Source organism: Euprymna scolopes, chromosome 29, assembly GCF_053919585.1.
Source record: "Euprymna scolopes isolate OS-2025 chromosome 29, ASM5391958v1, whole genome shotgun sequence".
Classification (NCBI taxonomy): Eukaryota; Metazoa; Mollusca; class Cephalopoda; order Sepiida; family Sepiolidae; genus Euprymna; species Euprymna scolopes.
In genome coordinates, this window is record NC_136510.1 from 97,845,652 (window position 1) to 97,869,688 (window position 24,037).

A 24,037-nucleotide genomic window follows, 5' to 3' on the forward strand; every position below is an offset into this window, starting at 1 on the left:
CACTCTTTATCTGTGCCTAAACCTAAACGTAGATTCCATCAACAAAGCTTCTCTCTTAGAACTGCACGCCTGTGGAACTGTTTTCCGTTTTTCTGCTTCCCAGCTGACTACAATCTGATTGTCTTTAAGTCCAACGTAAATAAGTTCTTGATAAGCCGTTCCACTTAAGATAACAAATTTATCGAATTTCCATTACTAACGATTACTATATTGTCCAATTGACTACTGTACACTCTTAACCCTTATCCTCAAGTGGTCTCTGGGCCTTGATAAGCGGTGATGCCGATATATATATATATATATATATATATATATATATATATATATATATATATATATACTTGTACTTTTTTGTAGAAAAAGAAATCCCATACAGTGCTCTATTATTAGGGAAAAAACCTTTCTCGAAATAAGAGCAATATATTTTTTGTATAATATATACAGGAATTTACATTTATATCGGTAGTCGGTACCGACGGTTTCAAACCCGGTAGTTGAGGACTGCTCTTAATGCCCGCCTCAGGGCGGACATTAAGAGCAGTCCTCAACTACCGGGCTTGAAACCGTCGGTACCGACTACCGATATAAATGTAAATTCCTGTATATATTATACAAAATATATATATATAAATATATATATATATACACACACACACACACACACACACACACACACATATATATATATATATATATATATATATATATATATATATATATATATATATATGAATAAAAATAAAATAAAAATACCAGCGATGGTTGACGTTATGTTGTTTTGAAAAAAGAAAATACGTATTTAAATAACGTACTTTTAAAAGTGTATGTATATAGACATTGAACAACCCAACCTTCCCATACACACACATTTATGGTTTCCTTCCCGTTATGGGTATGGATTCTAACACTGTTTCCTTTTCACTTACGTATGGTCTATGATCGTTTTCTTCTTCTGCATTTTTCCTTTTAATATCCTGAAGATGTCCCCTGCAATAAAGGACGAAACGTTGATCACCATTTTATAAATTCATTTCGGTTTTTCTTTTTTCAAAACAACATATATATATATATATATATACATATACATATACATATATATACATACACACATATATATATATATATATATATATATATATATATATATATATATATATATATATATATATATATACGTTTTATATTTTATTACCGTTTTTTTTTCTGTTTAGTTACATTATTGTTTCAGCTACTCGACCGTTTTCCCCGGTGTAGTAGCCTCATCAGACTTTACAGGAGTGTTTGTTTATGGAAGAATGTTGTCAGGGGAGAGCTGCGAGAAAAGCGGAAAAGGAAAAGGGAGAAAGGAGAGAGGGGTGGTTGGGTGCTAGGTAGGTCGGCAGTGCTTAGGTTTTTGAGTTCAAGAACATTAGGTGGTTGTGGGGGATCTGGGAATTCATTTCTGGTGTGGCTAAAGACATAGGTATACATAGAGGGGGAGGGAAATATATAGGTGTAAGTAGGGGGGATTACTGTCTCTTTAGTGGGATATATATATATATATATATATATATATATATATATATATATATATATATATATATATGGCATTATCCCGTCGACACATTCGTTCTCATTATTAAGTTTAACATAGCACGGACTGCTATATGCAAATACCGAGTCATGAGCGAAATGACGTCACAATAAGGAAAAAGGAGAGAGCACGTTCGAGAAGACGATCACGTTAGAGATGTGGATGACATTCAAAAACACGTTCGAGAAGACGAGCATACGAGGTCCATCACGGCGGTCGTGAGAGAATGAGGAAATAAATGCCGTTGAGCAGTAAAAACAAAGCGAGTTGAAGTTCTTTTCTATTTTTGTCTGCTTTGCGACTGAGGTTACAATGTGTTGGTTCCCGGACATTATTACATAAGCAACGGTAAGCCTGGTCAGCAGCAAATTGGTAAACATTTGGGAATATCAGTGTGTATATGTGTAGGAGAATATCGACATCTCCCGGCAAAAAAACTGCAAAAACCGGCGTCGTTATCTTCTCTGGTGGAGATATACAAGTGACGAAGGGTTGCTTGCGAATCTGATATTCTCATGGAACTTTCTCCTTCAGAGGAAGCTAGTTCAACTCACCCTTATCGGAGGAATTCAGTGATTTTGGTAAAAACTATTTAGGCTTCAACTTGTTAATATATCAAATATTTCTAGTTTCATCGACAATTCCTAAAAAAATAAATAAATAAATAAATGATAAACCCTAGAAGTTATTTATCTCCTTCCCACGGTGGAAGGATGGGACACAAGGGTCGGAAAATAGAACTGAAATCCTAGAACCCCCCTCCCCGAATAGGGGCATTTTAGCCTGCAAAACATGTCCGGGCAGCCTTGTTTGCATTCCCCGGTAGGGACGCCGCAGGCTATTATCAATAAACTAACCCCTTCTTAAAAGGGGGAAATTATAGCATGGGTGTAAACTCTTAGAACTACACAGGACTAATAACATATCTCGGCCAATAGGCGAGCTGGATTGAAGTAAACTTAGATTAAGTAGTTGATAGGGGTGGGAAGTTTGGGTAAAATGGACTATATAAATTTAAATAACAAAAATACAAACTTTGTATTATTTGGATTAATCAAACTACTATTTTTATCTTGAGTATTAAACTCACAACGTTTCAGCCGATGTAACCTCCGAACTTCTTCTGCTATATCTTTGTCGAACTTGGGAATCTTTCTGCCGCAATCTGAATGGAATTTCAGACGGAATCCTATATTTAATCCAAGAGATTAGCAGCCTCTCGTTCCGTCAGCCATGACCGCGTAGAAGTCCTAAGTAATTAGCAATTGTATGCTTAGTATCGTCTGCACAGGATATTAAACGTTCTAACACTATCAGCGTCTTAATTATAATTCAATTAAACCTAGTACTTTATCTGTTACGCCACGGACCCTTGCGGACACATTACCAATCCTCATCTAAAAAATGTAGAGACATTAAAATAAAAACGGTTGCGAATGATGGAATTCGAAATGACAGTGTTAAATAGTTGTGTGATAAACACAAATGCCAAAAGTGTCAAGGGCAGTCCAGTATCTTGGCCGAGCACACCAATAACAGATGTTACTGGATTAATATATATATATATATATATATATATATATATATATATATATATATATATATATATATATATATATATATATATAGTAATAATAAAAATATCGGCTACGACGAGTTAGTTCATTCAACCAAATACTAAAAATTGTTCAAAGATGCATAACGATAATCTAAATTTACTGGGTTTGTATCAGCCAACAAAAACAATTCGGATAAAACAATATTATTATTTAAGAACACATATAAAGCTAATCGTCTATCAAACCGTTATTTAATCTGTAGTTTCAAAACGTCACTTGGATCCGTACCAAACCGAATATATACGCATATGTTAAATATGCCTCTTTCTATATGAATATTATAATAGAAAAATGCGAGCATGAAAAGTAATATGGTTAAGCTAAAACATGGAAAAGTAAAGGGCTAGTTGTTAAAACTGGAAAAGAAAATGACATGATATTCTAGTAAAAAAATATAATGAATTTATAACTTGAAATATGGCAGCACTAAGAATTGATTATATAATGTTATAAATTGAATTTTACATTTCCCTAGCAAACTACTCTGTCAATTTTTAGTCTACAAACTCGAGATTTGACATAAAGGGATATTGAGATTTGGGAAAATCTTTTTACTCGGTTTTCGGACAAAAATTTGGCTGTCAATGGTCAAAGTTCAACGGTTTGAGCTTTGAAAACTCTACCAAACTCCTCCGCCAATTTTGGGTCTAAACACTTGAAATTTTAGATGTAGGTTACCTGGACACGAGTCAAACTTGTAAATATATATATATATATATATATATATATATATATATGTTCACATAAAGTTATGAACAGTACATAGAGGCCGAGCAAAGCCGAGCTGAACTGCTGGTATGCATATATATATATATATATATATATATATATATATATATATATATATATATATATATACCAGGTTAAAAAATACAAAAGTAAAAACCATTCAATTTCAACGAGGTTTTTGATAGTGCTCAATTAAAAAAAAGACAAAATATAATGACTGGCCTCGAATAAAACCATGTCGCCTGACGATGTCTTTAAAGACGAAAAAACTAATAGGGAATTAATTAAAATGAATGTTTAAAACAATATACAAATTAGCTAGATCTTTTGCAGATGAATGCAATCTCTCGAGCCATATATAACAAAATTGAATTTTCTTTTTAAATAAATAGAAAAAAGGTTTTTATATGAATATCAATACACAAAAACACAAATTTATGGGGTTTTACACACACACACACACAGACACACACACACACACACACACGCACATATATATATGATATAAAGCTGAATGTCTGCGCGTGCGCGCGCGCGCGTGTGTGTGTGTGTGTGTGTGTGTGTGTGTGTGTGTGTGTGTGTGTGTGTGTGTGTGTATGTGTCTGGTCACGAATAGGCTCCTATATCGTTGACTATTTTAAAAAACTGATCACATATAATGATAGAAGATGTATCGAGACACAGGAATGGGTATGTTTGATCTGACAGAACGCTGGTTCATTAAAATTGTGGGGTCTGCGTTCGCGCCTGGTCCACAAAGTATGGAAAAAAATGTTTAAAAGTGTTTTTGATATAGATGTACATCAGAATACTTTGATAAGTATGTTTTAACTTAAATAGGGAGTGTATAATAAAATTTTGGGGTCTGCGTTCGCGCCTGGCCTCCATGGAATAGAAATAGGCACAAACTTTAATAAAGACTTTTCGTATATATCTGCGTAAGTATACTTTGATAATTATGTTTCAGTTTGAAGAAATATGGTATAATAAAATTATGGGGTATTCATTCGCTCCTGACCTCCATTAAATGAAAATATGTCACAAAATTTAACAAGGTTTTTTTTAATATATATCCACAGAATATTGTGATAGGTGTTTCAGCGTGAACAGGTATGGCATAATAAATTATGGATTTATCTATTTTATTTTTTTACTTTCATCATATTTTTCTTGGGTTTTGATACCCCCAAATTCGAAGCTATCTCTTTACAACCCTTCCTTTTCATAACCTATCATACTTTCATAAATCAGAGTCCATTTTCTGTAGGCTGTTTTTGAACCCAGTCAACGACGGGTACTTTTGGTAGTATATATATATATATATATATATATATATATATATATATATATATATACTCACGGAGGGGGCGCCCGGGTGAAAATATTCTTAAATATGATATTTTAATTTATCCAGATTCTGTATATATTATGACAGAATCGTGATTTTAAAAGTTAAAAAAAAAAAGTATCTAGGTGCCATCAGCTAGAATCGAAACCGAAAGTAAAACTGGTAACGTGTTCACTGTACCAACGTGACACGCATATGAACTGGTTTCAAAATTACAAATAAACTGAGATGAATTTACAAAATGTATAACGATTTTTTAAATTTTTTTATCCATTTTTAACCCCATAAAAAACATATTAATCGGCTAAAGGTCCATAATAGAACAGCGCGTAAAAATATCCAATCATTTGAGACTCCTGGCGCCGCTCTGCGACTTTTTGTCCCGGAGGAGATAGAGTTTGAAAATATGGAGACAGACGGACAGGCAGACAGACATATAGCCTTTTATATATTAGATATATGTGTATAGTAATAGGGGTAGGCTATAGAAACAAAATTTTTCAAATAAATGCCAAAAGTGGCTTATTACCTTCATTTATATGTAAATAGATGGGAACAAGTGATTTTGTTCAAAACGGGTCAAAATTGGAGGGTCGCTGGCCCCAAACGTGATTTGACCGCGTCGACGCGTGAAAATGGCCCAAATTCTGCCCCCGAACACACTTAATCACTTATTGAAAGCCACAGGGTGCATTTTTTTACTATAAATGCATTTGTATCATTAAATCTAACATTCCCATTGGCTATCCCACAAGTATATGGTTTTTTAGGGTATCTCAGAGTCCAAAATGGGTCAATTATTGCTATTAGTAATAATAATTACTAATAAATAGTGATATTTACAACTAGAAATAAAATAGGTTTAAGGCTCACAAAATTCGTACAAGGACCCGTGGCGCAGTGGTTAGAGTACTTGGAAAAACTAAGTGATATTAGATTGAAGATTCGATGCTCAGTGAAAAATACAATTGCGAATTACTTAGGCTGACGGAACAAGAGCATGCTACCCTCATGAAGTTAATAAAGGGTTTCGTTAGAAATTCCGTCCGAACACTCGAGTTCGACAAGATACTACTAAAGAAGGTCGGAGATTTCATCGACCGAAACGTTGTTAATATGACATGAATGAAGATGTGAACGATATTTTGAAGAATCCAAATAATACGAATATATTACTGACATAAATATACTGTTCATTTAGAAGCAAGTCTAGTTTAAACTTATTCACCAATCTTGATTGATTTATACTCATCATTTTCTGTTTTACCAACGACCTAACCATCTTATGGTCCTTCACCTTTCGCCTAGTATTAGTTCGTTGGAATGCTGAGAACTCATCATTTTATGGTTCTTTGGCTTTTTGGCTAATATTAAAGAGTAAAGACGATTTATTTATGTACATATTTATAAAATAAATCGATTTGGGATCCTTTAGTTGGACGTTTCTAGAATGAATGTGGTATTATGGTGATTAAAAACTCTAGTTAGGAATAGCTTAGACAGTTATAAGGTAGAGGGAAAGGGTAACCATAAACCCCCATCCACACAATTTTGAATGGCTTTGTGCCTAATTTGTTTTAGAAATTATCTGTTAAACATTCTAAAATAAATAAATTTTACAGAGTTTAGTATTTGTTCTCGGCATTCCAACGACACGATCATTTTTATGGTTCTCTGGCATTTTTGCTAAGATCAATGTGTAATAATTGTCCTCAGCATTCAAGCGACCTATTATTATTATTATTATTATTATTATTATTATTATTATTATTATTATTATTATTATCCTTTTTGAAAAATTCGTTTTCTCAACCACTACGGTATTTATAGAATTTCAATTCTTTAATTTCCGTTTCCAGGAAGAACGAACCTCTCGTCTATGGAAACGTTAACTTCTAATTCTTGCATTAAATAAATTGTTTATTGTTTATATCTCGGGTTCGTTGTGTTTTATCGTTGCAACGCTCATATTTAATTATGGTCAATTAAATTAAGATACGATATCCTTTTGTTTATAGAGATTTTGGATTTAGGTTATAATTAAGTATCTTTCGATTCAAATCTTTGAAATTTGGGGATTTACAGCTTACAACTAAATCTCTATATATTATAATAGTAAACGTGTTCGCGGAACGGTCTCTGCAAAATTACTCTGTCAATATTGAAACTTTCGGACCCGTGGAACAAAATCGATTTGGTAAAAATAGCTGTTTAAGGGGTCAAAATGCTCTACGCGCGTGCAAATATACATTTACACGTTTAACTGCGTTCATTTGTCAAGTTTTATATTCATGTGCCGTGAGCTCAGACGGTAATGAATGCCGCTGGAGAGCTATATGTTTTGGTTTCTGTTGTGGAGACGCCTACTAATTAACATAGGTGGGGGAGTGAGATATATAAAGGTATCAATCACCAATACCGGGGGAGTCCGGCAACGACGGTCAAATAGGCAAGACGCTTATGCTGCCTCCAGTAAGACATGCAACACGCCACCTGCCGGAATATCTCCAACTGAAGTATATCTGAAGACATATAAATATATATATAACTTTTCTTCCTAATATATTATTGAATACCTTTACTTTCGTGTTCTTGTTAATTATTTGTGCAGACACAACAGTTTCGATTTTAGCTGATGACATCCAAATTATTAAAAAAAAAGGCTTTTGAAATTACTACTATATATTAGGTACAATATAATAATCAATAGAGAATTGGCTCTGTAATAATAAATATGAAATCTGCATGAATCAAAATATATTTAAGCCTATTTTAGGACCAGGCAACGCTGCACTGCCTGCTAGAACTTTGGATAAATTTACATGGGTCGGAAGACGACGTGCTTACGAATTTGAAGTCAGGTTAACGTGAGGATTACATCCAGTCCCCGTTCTCTTTGGTGGATCATTCTGAAGAGGTACAACCCATCGGCTTTCCAACATAGTGTATTAACAATAGTCCTCTCTCCCGAAAGAGAAGGTAACGTCTGGTACTATAGTCTTCTTGGTACGAACCGAACATCATTTTTATCCCGACAAAAAAGGATTTAAATAAACCAAAACAGTTTCTAGCTTGTCAGAATGTGCGGAAGATTTCCCTGGCCAAGGCGTAAAAAAGAAGCTAAAACTAGGCCAAGCTGATGACCCACGTGAATGATTCTCTTTGATATAATTATCTTTTAAGTTTTACAAGTGCGCTCGCAAGCGCGTGTGTGGTTGCGTATGCGTGTGTGTGTGTGTGTGTGTGTGTGTGTGTGTGTGTGTGTGTGTGTGTGTGTGTGTGTACGCGCGCTCGATTTCGCGCGCGCGTGTACTCTTTAAAGTGGATAATCCTTACCGGTTCATACAAAAAATTAAGTAGACATCGTTTCTTAATAATAATGACTATCACAGTTGATAATCAAACGCACACACGCACAAGCATACACGCAGGCGCTCATTCATACATACATAAAGACATACATGCATACATACATACATAAAGACATACATGCATACATACATACATAAAGACATACATGCATACATACATACATAAAGACATACATGCATACATACATACATAAAGACATACATGCATACATACATACATGATGATTGCAACGTCCTGTCAGACGAGTGCCAAACACTTTCCCTCAGACACTTTCAGGAGGACTAGCCGCCCTCCTCACGAAACAAGTCTGGAGGAGGAACCAGTTTAGTCGCCGGTGACCCAACCATAAGGCAGGTAGTACTGGGTTACATAATACTAGTAGCATATGACATGACCTGACTATACATACATACATAAATACATACATACATACATACATACATACATAAAGACATAAATAGAGATTAGTCAGTTACACTAAATAAATGTAACTTGGAGATCGTAATCATGTGTGACCAGAAGGCTCCATTTTGTTTAGATACTACTACTCCGAGGTTTAGGGAAGGGCACATAACTTTTAAGGTTATATATATATATATATATATATATATATATATATATATATATATATATATATATATATATATATATATATATATGAATGGAAATGTATAAAAAAGAATACGAAAAGTATAAAAGCTTATAACTTTTCTTTATTCGTTTTCAATTGGTGACGTGCAGGAATACAAAATAATATTATGAAAAAGAATTAAAAAACTTTTTTTTATCAGTACATATTTTCGACCGATCTTTCAGTCTTCATCGGTGTAGTGAAAGTATGAGCATGCACGGGGGAAAGAGGAATGGAAAAGCCATATATATATATATATATAGTCTTTGAAGTTTTTAACATTTGAAACTATACAAAAAATTATTTTTTATCATTCGTTAAAAAAGACAAAAAAAAAACATCTAGTCAGTAAGTCATTTAATCACCTGCAATCACTGCATCAACTCTCTCAAATTTACTATAATACCATTTTTTTTTTTTTTCAAGGGATCATCAGTTGTTTACCATGAAACACTGTTTCGGGGATTTAAAAACAAAACAGTGTATTACATCATGGCTCCCCAGCAGTCATGATCAAACACCACCACCCTTAATCTTAGGAAGAAGACAAGTTACAAAAATTTTGATCCAATTTCCTATTCTTAATTGCAATTACTAACATTTCATAGTATAAAAATGAATTTCTTACCTGTGCGATTCATCAATTTCCACATTTAAAATGGATTATATTTATTTGCTGTCCACTCAGCAAAATGTGGCACAAGGCCGGAAAGTGGTAACCCAGCAGGCTCCCCTAAAGGAGGGGCACTCCTGCAATTTTAAAAATTGCCTGAGTAACCCCGTCGGCATTCCCCGGTCGGGGCGCCTCAGGCAGCAAGCAATAAACTTGCCCCACCGGAAAGCCCAGTGGCAAGGCCTGGGAGGGTGGACCTCCTAGGTATTACCCAGGCGGTGTACCTCAGTCCAACAGGTGCTGGGCCGGTCTCCGGCCCCTCACCTGTTGGGCTGAGTGTCAAGTGACGGATCCTTGACTGGTACTATCCATTTGAAATGGATTATATTTATTTGCTGTCCACTCAGCAAAATGTGGCACAAGGCCGGAAAGTGGTAATCCAGCAGGCTCCCCTAAAGGAGGGGCACTCCTGCAATTTTAAAAATTGCCTGAGTAACCCCGTCGGCATTCCCCGGTCGGGGCGCCTCAGGCAGCAAGCAATAAACTTGCCCCACCGGAAAGCCCAGTGGCAAGGCCTGGGAGGGTGGACCTCCTAGGTATTACCCAGGCGGTGTACCTCAGTCCAACAGGTGCTGGGCCGGTCTCCGGCCCCTCACCTGTTGGGCTGAGTGTCAAGTGACGGATCCTTGACTGGTACTATCCATTTGAAATGGATTATATTTATTTGCTGTCCACTCAGCAAAATGTGGCACAAGGCCGGAAAGTGGTAACCCAGCAGGCTCCCCTAAAGGAGGGGCACTCCTGCAATTTTAAAAATTGCCTGAGTAACCCCGTCGGCATTCCCCGGTCGGGGCGCCTCAGGCAGCAAGCAATAAACTTGCCCCACCGGAAAGCCCAGTGGAAAGGCCTGGGAGGGTGGACCTCCTAGGTATTACCCAGGCGGTGTACCTCAGTCCAACAGGTGCTGGGCCGGTCTCCGGCCCCTCACCTGTTGGGCTGAGTGTCAAGTGACGGATCCTTGACTGGTACTATCCATTTAAAATGGATTATATTTATTTGCTGTCTACTCAGCAAAATGTGGCACAAGGCCGGAAAGTGGTAACCCAGCAGGCTCCCCTAAAGGAGGAGCACTCCTGCAATTTTAAAAATTGCCTGAGTAACCTCGTCGGCATTCCCCGGTCGGGGCGCCTCAGGCAGCAAGCAATAAACTTGCCCCACCGGAAAGCCCAGTGGCAAGGCCTGGGAGGGTGGACCTCCTAGGTATTACCCAGGCGGTGTACCTCAGTCCAACAGGTGCTGGGCCAGTCTCCGGCCCCTCACCTGTTGGGCTGAGTGTCAAGTGACGGATCCTTGACTGGTACTATCCATTTGAAATGGATTATATTTATTTGCTGTCCACTCAGCAAAATGTGGCACAAGGCCGGAAAGTGGTAACCCAGCAGGCTCCCCTAAAGGAGGAGCACTCCTGCAATTTTAAAAATTGCCTGATTAACCCCGTCGGCATTCCCCGGTCGGGGCGCCTCAGGCAGCAAGCAATAAACTTGCCCCACCGGAAAGCCCAGTGGCAAGGCCTGGGAGGGTGGACCTCCTAGGTATTACCCAGGCGGTGTACCTCAGTCCAACAGGTGCTGGGCCAGTCTCCGGCCCCTCACCTGTTGGGCTGAGTGTCAAGTGACGGATCCTTGACTGGTACTATCCATTTGAAATGGATTATATTTATTTGCTGTCCACTCAGCAAAATGTGGCACAAGGCCGGAAAGTGGTAACCAAGCAGGCTCCCCTAAAGGAGGGGCACTCCTGCAATTTTAAAAATTGCCTGAGTAACCCCGTCGGCATTCCCCGGTCGGGGCGCCTCAGGCAGCAAGCAATAAACTTGCCCCACCGGAAAGCCCAGTGGCAAGGCCTGGGAGGGTGGACCTCCTAGGTATTACCCAGGCGGTGTACCTCAGTCCAACAGGTGCTGGGCCGGTCTCCGGCCCCTCACCTGTTGGGCTGAGTGTCAAGTGACGGATCCTTGACTGGTACTATCCATTTGAAATGGATTATATTTATTTGCTGTCCACTCAGCAAAATGTGGCACAAGGCCGGAAAGTGGTAACCCAGCAGGCTCCCCTAAAGGTGGGGCACTCCTGCAATTTTAAAAATTGCCTGAGTAACCCCGTCGGCATTCCCCGGTCGGGGCGCCTCAGGCAGCAAGCAATAAACTTGCCCCACCGGAAAGCCCAGTGGAAAGGCCTGGGAGGGTGGACCTCCTAGGTATTACCCAGGCGGTGTACCTCAGTCCAACAGGTGCTGGGCCGGTCTCCGGCCCCTCACCTGTTGGGCTGAGTGTCAAGTGACGGATCCTTGACTGGTACTATCCATTTAAAATGGATTATATTTATTTGCTGTCCACTCAGCAAAATGTGGCACAAGGCCGGAAAGTGGTAACCCAGCAGGCTCCCCTAAAGGAGGAGCACTCCTGCAATTTTAAAAATTGCCTGAGTAACCCCGTCGGCATTCCCCGGTCGGGGCGCCTCAGGCAGCAAGCAATAAACTTGCCCCACCGGAAAGCCCAGTGGCAAGGCCTGGGAGGGTGGACCTCCTAGGTATTACCCAGGCGGTGTACCTCAGTCCAACAGGTGCTGGGCCGGTCTCCGGCCCCTCACCTGTTGGGCTGAGTGTCAAGTGACGGATCCTTGACTGGTACTATCCATTTGAAATGGATTATATTTATTTGCTGTCCACTCAGCAAAATGTGGCACAAGGCCGGAAAGTGGTAACCAAGCAGGCTCCCCTAAAGGAGGGGCACTCCTGCAATTTTAAAAATTGCCTGAGTAACCCCGTCGGCATTCCCCGGTCGGGGCGCCTCAGGCAGCAAGCAATAAACTTGCCCCACCGGAAAGCCCAGTGGCAAGGCCTGGGAGGGTGGACCTCCTAGTTATTACCCAGGCGGTGTACCTCAGTCCAACAGGTGCTGGGCCGGTCTCCGGCCCCTCACCTGTTGCGCTGAGTGTCAAGTGACGGATCCTTGACTGGTACTATCCATTTGAAATGGATTATATTTATTTGCTGTCCACTCAGCAAAATGTGGCACAAGGCCGGAAAGTGGTAACCCAGCAGGCTCCCCTAAAGGAGGGGCACTCCTGCAATTTTAAAAATTGCCTGAGTAACCCCGTCGGCATTCCCCGGTCGGGGCGCCTCAGGCAGAAAGCAATAAACTTGCCCCACCGGAAAGCCCAGTGGCAAGGCCTGGGAGGGTGGACCTCCTAGGTATTACCCAGGCGGTGTACCTCAGTCCAACAGGTGCTGGGCCGGTCTCCGGCCCCTCACCTGTTGGGCTGAGTGTCAAGTGACGGATCCTTGACTGGTACTATCCATTTAAAATGGATTATATTTATTTGCTGTCCACTCAGCAAAATGTGGCACAAGGCCGGAAAGTGGTAACCCAGCAGGCTCCCCTAAAGGAGGGGCACTCCTGCAATTTTAAAAATTGCCTGAGTAACCCCGTCGGCATTCCCCGGTCGGGGCGCCTCAGGCAACAAGCAATACACTTGCCCCACCGGAAAGCCCGGTGGCAAGGCCTGGGAGGGTGGACCTCCTAGGTATTACCCAGGCGGTGTACCTCAGTCCAACAGGTGCTGGGCCGGTCTCCGGCCCCTCACCTGTTGAGCTGAGTGTCAAGTGACGGATCCTTGACTGGTACTATCCATTTAAAATGGATTATATTTATTTGCTGTCCACTCAGCAAAATGTGGCACAAGGCCGGAAAGTGGTAACCCAGCAGGCTCCCCTAAAGAAGGGGCACTCCTGCAATTTTAAAAATTGCCTGAGTAACCCCGTCGGCATTCCCCGGTCGGGGCGCCTCAGGCAACAAGCAATAAACTTGCCCCACCGGAAAGCCCGGTGGCAAGGCCTGGGAGGGTGGACCTCCTAGGTATTTCCCAGGCGGTGTACCTCAGTCCAACAGGTGCTGGGCCGGTCTCCGGCCCCTCACCTGCTGAGCTGAGTGTCAAGTGACGGATCCTTGACTGGTACTATCCATTTAAAATGGATTATATTTATTTGCTGTCCACTCAGCAAAATGTGGCACAAGGCCGGAAAGTGGTAACCTAGCAGGCTCCCCTAAAGGAGGGGCACTCCTGCAATTTTAAAAATTGCCTGAGTAACCTCGTCGGCATTCCCCGGTCGGGGCGCCTCAGGCAACAAGCAATAAACTTGCCCCACCGGAAAGCCCAGTGGCAAGGCCTGGGAGGGTGGACCTCCTAGGTATTACCCAGGCGGTGTACCTCAGTCCAACAGGTGCTGGGCCGGTCTCCGGCCCCTCACCTGTTGGGCTGAGTGTCAAGTGACGGATCCTTGACTGGTACTATCCATTTAAAATGGATTATATTTATTTGCTGTCCACTCAGCAAAATGTGGCACAAGGCCGGAAAGTGGTAACCTAGCAGGCTCCCCTAAAGGAGGGGCACTCCTGCAATTTTAAAAATTGCCCGAGTAACCCCGTCGGCATTCCCCGGTCGGGGCGCCTCAGGCAACAAGCAATAAACTTGCCCCACCGGAAAGCCCGGTGGCAAGGCCTGGGAGGGTGGACCTCCTAGGTATTACCCAGGCGGTGTACCTCAGTCCAACAGGTGCTGGGCCGGTCTCCGGCCCCTCACCTGTTGGGCTGAGTGTCAAGTGACGGATCCTTGACTGGTACTATCCATTTGAAATGGATACATTTTTTAATTTATCAGTCTTGTATTTATAAGATTTGGATTAATCCATTTAACTACTTATCACCCCCACTATAGTTAGTAGTTTGTATATTTACATTCTTATTTATTTAAAATTAGATATATAAAGGTTAAAAATATTTTATTTTTACATATATACTTTTTTTTTTATTAATATATATAAATTTATTATATGTAATTATAAATACATTTATACATTGCTAATATAGTTTTGGATTTCCTTTATTATTATAGTCTGGTTTATCTTAAACGATTCAAAAGCATCAGGATAACGAGCAATATATATATATATATATATACATATATATATATATATATATATATATATATATAAAGAGAGAGAGAGAGGGGGAGAGAGTAGCAGGGAAACCCGACTGAAGCCCAGGATTGAATGAGGATCAACGAATGTTCCACACTTCTAATACGTTTATTGTCATCGAAGTCGACGGAATCGCCCATTTTTCAATCAAATCGATTGATTGGCTGCTCGAGTCGGAAAACTACCGCGTAGCTGCGGGAGTAACCTTCACGTCCCTCTTAACATAACGACTTAGAGCACACTATATTGTAGTTTACATTGCACTGTAGAGAACCTACTGTTGATTTTATAAAATTGTTTTATATGATAGCTTTAATTAAAGATTAAAATGCAAAAGTTAAGTTTTATAGTTCAATTGTGCTCTAAACAGAATCATTCATTTTGAACGCACTCCTGTCTCATCAAAGAATCTACTTCTAATTTTAAAAACCGGGCCCTTTGCTTTTGCAGTGATAAAACTTCTCAAATACACTTGTAATGTCAGGTTGTATAAGGGTGTCAACTTTTGTCAAAATAGGATTGTTCTTTCTTTAATCGGATTTTTTCGATTATTAATTTTCGATAATTATTTGAGGCATTCTGATGCAAAGCCTATCTAAGAACATTCTTAGACACATAAAGTACATTTGTATGAATTTATTTTTTAAATCGGCATAGCCGTTTCGGAGCCCATGAGGCACGAACTGGCACACACCGAGTGCGTTATGATTATAAAAGCTGCAATTTTTTATTCTTAGTCTATATCTACAATTGAGTTGACTCATATATTAATAATTATTAATTATTTTTTCTAGTTATTCATCAATTCGATGTGGTATCCTAATCTTCTTGATGCTACTATTTAATCGGTAATTTGGTCTCAACACATCTCTTCTTGTGCTGACGGGGAAACTGTATTTACATAAACTTTATGTCGTCTCTGAAACAATCGTACACTATCCTCGATTGTTATTGTTTAGATTTATTTTAACATATGTAAATCTAATGTATAAACGGCTATATGTCAGTCTGTCAGTCTATTTGTCGGTCTCTATTTCCTCCAAAACTAAAAGTCGTAGAGCGGCGGTAGGGGCCTCAAATGATTGGATTTTTAAGGGCGGTTCTTTTATGAGTCTTTAGTCGGTTAAAATTGTTTTAAGGGGTCAAAAATGCTTCAAAATTAAAAAAAAAAAATCGTTAAACATTTTGTACATTTGTCTTAGTTTATGTTTAATTTTTAATTTTTAATCAGTTCATATGCATGTCACGTTGGTACAGTGGTAACGTCATCAGCTGTGAATGCTACATTTTCGGTTCTAGTTGTTAGTCTAATTACAATATTTAAACATGTTAAATATGAGTTATATTAAAATTTCAAATTATGAATAAACAAAAATAGTAAATGAGAGGATAGGAGAATATTACAACATTAACAAATATAAATTAATAAAAGCAAAATAAGAATTCAATCATTAAAATTTATTTTAAATACTCAGTTAATTATTATAATAAATTATAATATGATTAGTGTACTTTTACAAACAAATACAAGTGGAAATAGGATTTATTCAAGTTAAATTTTAAAGATTGCACCAAACAATTTAACTAAATTAAATGATTATTAATAATCAAATTGAACACAATTTAACTAAATTAAATGATTATTAATAATCAAATTGAACAAAATGTACAAATTTATTAATGATCATATGATAGATTGAAGTAAAATATTTATTGATAATAATCACAGTTAAATAATATTAATAGAAAAAAATAGCTTAAAAGGTATCAAACAATTCATTATTACTTTTGAATTTACTAATAAAATGCAAAATAAATTAAGTGTGTGATCTAAGTTCAATATATAAGGATGCAGTAAGAATAATAAAAATTAAAATATATTTGAATTCAATAAATTAGAGTAGATGAAATATAATTATGGAATAATATCTAATATTCATACCAGCAAACTGTTGATTGAAATATTATAATTTAACTTAGATTATTGATAAACTAACATGCCGCTCGGCATTGCCCGGTCGTAAAATACACTTACATATGATATTTTGATTAATGCAGATTTCGTATTTATTATTATATTATATTGGACCTAATATATAGTAATGATTGAAAAGTTTTTTAAGAAAGAATCGAAACCAAAACGTTTAGCTTACGATTTACTTTTATCTATCTGACGTTAATGTCTGAGCTATTAAGACATGTTGGCTGCAAGGCTAAAAATTAAAACATTAACCAATAATTAATAGGGAATTAATTAAAATGAATGCTTAAAAGAATATGCAAATAAGATCTTTTGAAGATTAATGCAATTCCACGGCCCATATATAACAAAGTTGTATTTTCTTTTCAAATAAATAGGAAAAAAGGATTTTAATATTAATACTATACACAAAAAACAAATTTCTAGGAGTATAGATACAACTTATAACATAAACTAATTTATATTGAAATGTTTGAAATGTTAATATTTAATTTATATAAATAATATCATCAATTTATAATCAAAATTGGATTAATAAATAAGTAATATATAATAAAATATCAATAAAACTAGGTAAATATATTATTTATCAATATTAAAAAATCGTTTAATATAACTAGGTTTGATAATGGGAAATAATTAATTTGAATATAAAAGTGAATTATCGACCTTGACCTGTTTTTAAACAAATTACGATAAAATATTATAAAGGGTAATTTTATATTAACAGTAAGTAAGATTAATGAAAAATAATCAAATGACAATAAAATAATTATAATTTATGTAATAATAAATTTAATTAAAATAGTAATAAAACTGAATTATATATGAATAAAAAATTTAGATGAAATCAACAATTGGTATAACCGGAAATAACATATATTTTTAATTAGTTTCGTATAAAATTAAATAAATATATAGACATATATTATATATTCTACACTTACTAATATTATCTAAATAAATATATATGGATTAATTATAAATACTGAATCAATAAAATACTAACTAGAATATTTAATATTGTATATCAAAATTAATACGATTTATTAATACGGAAATTTAAAATTTAGTGACTTTATTTGGAAATTTAAAATGGCATAATAAAAAATAAAATAAAAGGTAATTGCAACTTCTCTTTCAATTTTAGGACTTTGTAATCATGCCCAAATACAGTTTATTTCTTTTTAATGGATTTATAGTTGTTTTTACTGGTGAGTTAATAGAGTCATGAAATTGATATAATAATTAAATTAAGGAGTTTGCGCTACGAAGCAGTTGCTGGCAAGACTTGTAAATGTCAACGTAATTAAAGGAATAAATTGTAAGATGATCAGCATCATGAAATTTGTCATTTGTTATATATATATATATATATATATATATATATATATATATATATATATATGTATATATATATATATATACATACATATATATATATATATAAAAGCACATTCAAAAATAAAAAACACCGTATAAAAACAACACTATCGAATAAATACTGGGAACTCAAAGAAAGCGGACATTCGCCGGTACTCGAATGGAAAATAATGAGACAAGCTACCACATGCAGACATTTAGACGACCCATGTAAATTATGCCTCCATGAAAAATTTTCTATCCTGTACTTTAAAGAAACTCAAAATCTATTAAACTGTAGGCGGAAAATAGCAAACAACTGTGTTCACAAAATAAAACTTACTCTAGGATAGCGATACAAAATAGCTTTAAAACTAACAATAACAATAGAAAACAAACAAATAAATAAATTAAATAAACATGAATATACATAAACGATCACACACATATATGTATATATATATGTATATATGTATATATATGGGCATTATTGTGTACACATAGGTATATTTATATGTATAAAAAAAAAGGAGAACGGCCACCTAAAACCACTAACCTAGTTCTAAAACAGATCCTTTGTTTGATAAAATGCATGCCCATTGGCTGATAGGAAGGGGCGCGGTGGATACTAGAAAGCTGATTGGCCAACTAGAAATCCTCAACATATATAAAAACAAGAAGCAACGACAGAATTCGCGCATAAGCCTGACGAATCCTATAGTTGGATGAAACGCAGAATATTCAGTGTAGCTTAATCGCCATATATATTTTATAAATTACATACATACATATATATATATATATATATATATATATATATATATATATGTGTGTGTGTGTGTGTGTGTGTGTGTGTGTGTGTGTGTATGTATGCATGTATATTCCGGACAAAGGGCGAATAAACTCTTTTCCTGGGGTCAACGGCGAACTAGCACCGTATATATATATGTATGTATGTATGTATGTATGTATGTATGTATGTATATTCCGGACAAAGGGCGAATGAACTCTTTTTCTGGGTCAACGGCCAACTAGCACCGTGTATATTTGTGTGTGTGTGTATATGTATATTGGGGTGGAGAGGGCTCCCGTAAGCCGTGGTGAAGGCAACCTTTCTAGGAGAAGCAAATCTCTGATTTAAAAAAACCATAAAGCGGAAGACCATGGCTATCTTGCTCTTGCTTGTTGCTGGATCTCAACATTTTGAACCGAGAGAGAGACTTAGCTGTCGTACAAAGCTAAGACTCTGTAACATCATCTTTGTATAGATACTCCCTCAGGTATTTGGGCTCATGGATTTTAAATGTCTGAGGGAGTGGAACTCGTCTGACAAGACGTTGCAATCATCATATTCCGGACAACACTGCTAACAGTTAAAGTGAGTACATTTTTGTAGACACACTGTGTATATGTATCTTTATAAACATTTTGCATTGTGGTGTTCTTGCGTCAGTTTAGTGTGATGGAAGTTCCCTACGATATAATATTTCAGGAACATGTTCCTTCTTTATATCTTCCATCTTCATAACTTACATCAGACCACATTACAAATCTTCGTTGAGAGAGAGAGAAAGAGAGAGAGAGAGAGAGAGAGAGAGAGGGGGGGGGGCGAGAGACAGACAGAGAAGAGACAGGGGGAGAGAAGGAGGGAAGTACAGAAAAAGAGAAAAAAATGAAAATCTAAAATTATTTTCCTTTTTCATTTCCCATCAAACTGGAATATTATTTCCATAATTTTTATCATATGTATGCATGTATGTATGTATGCGAATGAACCCTTTTTCGGGGTCAACGGCCAACTAGCACCGTGTGTGTTTGTGTGTGTGTGTGTTGGGGTGGAGAGTACTCCTTACATCAGACCACATTACAAATTTTCGTTGTCTTGTTTTCTATGAATTACCTTTATATATATATATATATATATATATATATATATATATATATATATATATATATATACTAAACAATGCTTTAACCAAACTACACTAATCTGCCATTATTTATTTAAACTAAATTATTAATTAATCGATTTATTTACTATTTCATTTTAATTTTATAACTCACACCTCTTCGTACAAACACACGTGCACGAAAATTGTTCAGTTGGTTTCATAATTAGTTATTAGGGTCTTCCGTAGTTTAAAAAAAAAAGTCTATTTTTCACAATTATAAGATTGTGGGTAGCAAGAATATACGTTTAATGAATTTCTTTCTCGTTAATAAACAAGCAAATAAATTTTTATTTGTTTAAAATTGTTTCAAATTCAGTTTTTTTATAAACAACATTGTGCCGCCTACCTACTAAAAACCAAAGTGCTTTGAATAATAAAAAAAAAAAGAAAAGAAAAGGTTTGTACATGAGTTTAATGCTTTGTGGGGTGTGGTCCTATATTGAGGGGCCCCGTTTTATCGAGTGGTTTTTTAAGTATGTAAAAGATGACTCGTTGAACAAGGGTTCGGCTCACTAAAAATAGTAAATATAAATAAATATAAATCTATTTACAATGATATAATGTCTTCAGAGAATTAAGTACAGGGTGGAACGATTAAATTGTCGCTCTAAAGAAAGCAACACTACAACGTTATTTTTTAAACTTTTATTAGAAATATCCAATTTAGTTAACTTGATTATGTAATAGAGCCGACATCTATTCAATGTAGCCGTCTTCAGCCTCAATCACTGCATCAATAGAGATCCGGAACTGGGAGCATGCCTTTTCCAAAAACGCCGGCTACAGCTCGGCGAATACTGTGCTGATGGCAGCGACCAGGCTAGCTTTGGTGTTGTCAAAGATCCTGTTGGTGATGTTCTCGACATATGACATAGCGAAGTAGTCCAGCGGGTTCAGATTTGGGAAGGGGGTGATTAGTGAGAGAAGAGTACAAAATTGTAGCACTCTTTCTGAATCCAAACCTGGATCTCTTTGGACTTGTGAGCCGATGCCGAGTCTTGCTGCCACACTAAGAATCTGCCAACGGCCACCTGATTGCACCAGGGGATCACCACACTCTTCAGCACATCCAGGTACATTTTCGTGTTGACTTTCAAGCCGGCTTTGAAGATGTGAGGTAACATGATGTGACCCTCCCTTGAAACCATACCAAATACATAACCGGAACTTTGTTTTCATCATTCTGGACACGTCCCTGTTATTTGTGGCCATCCAGCGATGCATTATGAGGGTGCTGGCAAGATCCTGTTCTCATAACTTGGATCGGCAGAGAGCATGAGCAGTATAGCGGCGCATCTCCGACCTCGCTCGTTGAATATCGTGTCACTTTCAGATATGATAGAAGGTTCCTATCGCTCACAACTGACTTCTATCGTATACAACTGGCCAACTAGTCGATGGTCTGCAACACAAAAAGCAAACCGGTTTTCATAAAACGGAAATGGAATCATGTCATCTTCTCTATGGCGACAATTTTATCGTTCCACTTTGTATAAATGTAAAATTCTTCACGAGTAGTCAGATCTCTATTTTTCTCTCCACCTTACTATCTCTCTCTCCCTTTCTGTCTCTCTCTTTCTCTCTCTCTCTCTCTCTCTCTCTCTCTCTCTGTCTCTGTCTCTGTCTCTCTGTATCTCTGTCTCTCTCTCTCTGTCTGTCTGTCTGTCTGTCTGTCTGTCTCTCTCTCTCTCTCTCTCTCTCTCTCTCTCTCTCTCTCTCTCTCTCTCTCTCTCTCTCTCTAACTAATTATTTTTAGGGGCACAAAACGTTATTATAGCTGTTTAAAAAATATATACACAACTGTAGCCGGCCACGCGTTGCTGTGGCTGAAAACAAACAAAAAACATAAAAGGTAAAACGTATGATTCTTAAGTTTATGTCCTCAACACCTGTGGATATTGCTTTCAAATATAATTTTGTTGTTTGTTCGGTACTGTACAAATATAAATATTGATGTTCTAGTGAAAGCAGTAGTATTTAATGTATTGCCATTTCGCAGTACTGAAAATATCCAAAATACATGCAAACCGATAATGTATAAGTTAATAATTTAATGGAATATTTTTCCCAGGAAATAGAAATGTACGCTATTTCTCATGTATATATGGCAAATGTCACGTGACAAAACAGAAATAGCCGCCGAAACGATTTGTTTAGTTGAATCATAGGATACATAAATTGTTATAATGGTTTCTATAAAAAATAACTTTTTACAATAACGAAGAAGCGCCGTCTTTTATCGGGTCAAGACTTAAATAGACCAATAATGTAAGTAGGTATAATTGCGTTTTTAAATAACATCAATCTTTCGGGTGTCTGATATCCCTACAATAATGAGGAACCATCCTTTTGTATTATTCAACCAGTACAATGAGCACCCCACATAATTTGATAAACGCACGCTGGACCAAACACAATAATAGTCATGTAAATTTACTGAAGATCTAAATAATTATACGTATTTTTCTTCGTAGTTGTTTTATGGAATGTTTATATACATTTAATTTCTTTTTTCAATAGTTTTAATAAAAAGTTTGTGGTGTTTTTTGTATCAGGCCTATCAACGGGCCAAATAATGTTTTTTAGTGACGCCATATTTTTTAAAATTTTAATAACTGTTCGTTTATATAGAGAAATATGGAATTCCGTAATATGAGAATATTCAGAGCTCAGCAAAGAATTTCTATGAAGGAAATGGTTGGCCAGAATTCCTACTTGTTTTTCGTATTTGATGTAGTCTGAGTGGATTCTTTTGACACGTAGGTACTGGCTGTAGATAATAGATTTTTTCATATTGATAGGGTGGCAACAATATATATATATATATATATATATATATGTTTTTATTTGTTTTTGTTAGCGATACTTTCTTGAATGAATTCAAGTATTTATACAAAAGTGCATTTTTACCTAAATGCTTGTTGGGAATAATTTTCCCATTGACCAATCTGGTACCCCCTTTTAATGGGGAACGGCATATATATTATTTTTAAAATATAATTATCCACTGACACGTGTTTCGTCGTCCACGGCTCATCAGAGTGGCTGAATCTAGCGAGATTCGAAAGCGGCACCTCGTGATAAGAAGCCTAAACCTCTACCACGGTGCTAACCTCGCCAGACTACTAAATGTATCACCTCGGTTTAGAAATGTGGGTTAGGGTTAGGGTTAGGGTTGTAATAATATTAAAATCCGTTTAGAATTTTAGTTGCTGTAAGATATTTTTGGTGGTTTTCCAGGACAGCCAAAAAGCTAAACAGGAAAGAATAAATAAATAAACAACAAATAAATCTTACAAAAGGTTACTCTCCTACCTGCCTAGAAAAGTTTTGTGTTTTAACTTATTTTAAAGTGTTTTTTAACTTTAAAATAATGGTAGTGTAATGCCTGTCGAGTCAGAACAAAAAAATAAAATGGTGGTCTCATTCGAGCCACAGTGAACTCTCGATAAGCGCTTAAAAGTCGAAAATTAAAATACTGATAATAACAACGCATCAAATAGATATCGTCAATCGTGTGAAAATATAATGTTTTACCAGTATTTTGTTTAATTTTCGATTTTGGAGCGATTATCGAGACTGAACTATTGTTCTGATGAGACCATTTTGTTTTGTTTCTAACTCAACAGGTTTTAGAGTATTTTTATTTTTTAATAAAAAAAAAACTTTTTAAAATAACATCAAAACAGGCAAAGAACGGTTTGTTTTAAAATCCACATTGATTTGAAAATGTAGTCAAAAACAAATATATTCAATGTAAAATGTTTATTCGACTCAAAAAACAAGTGATATCGAGCCGTACACAAGCACAAGAAAATAT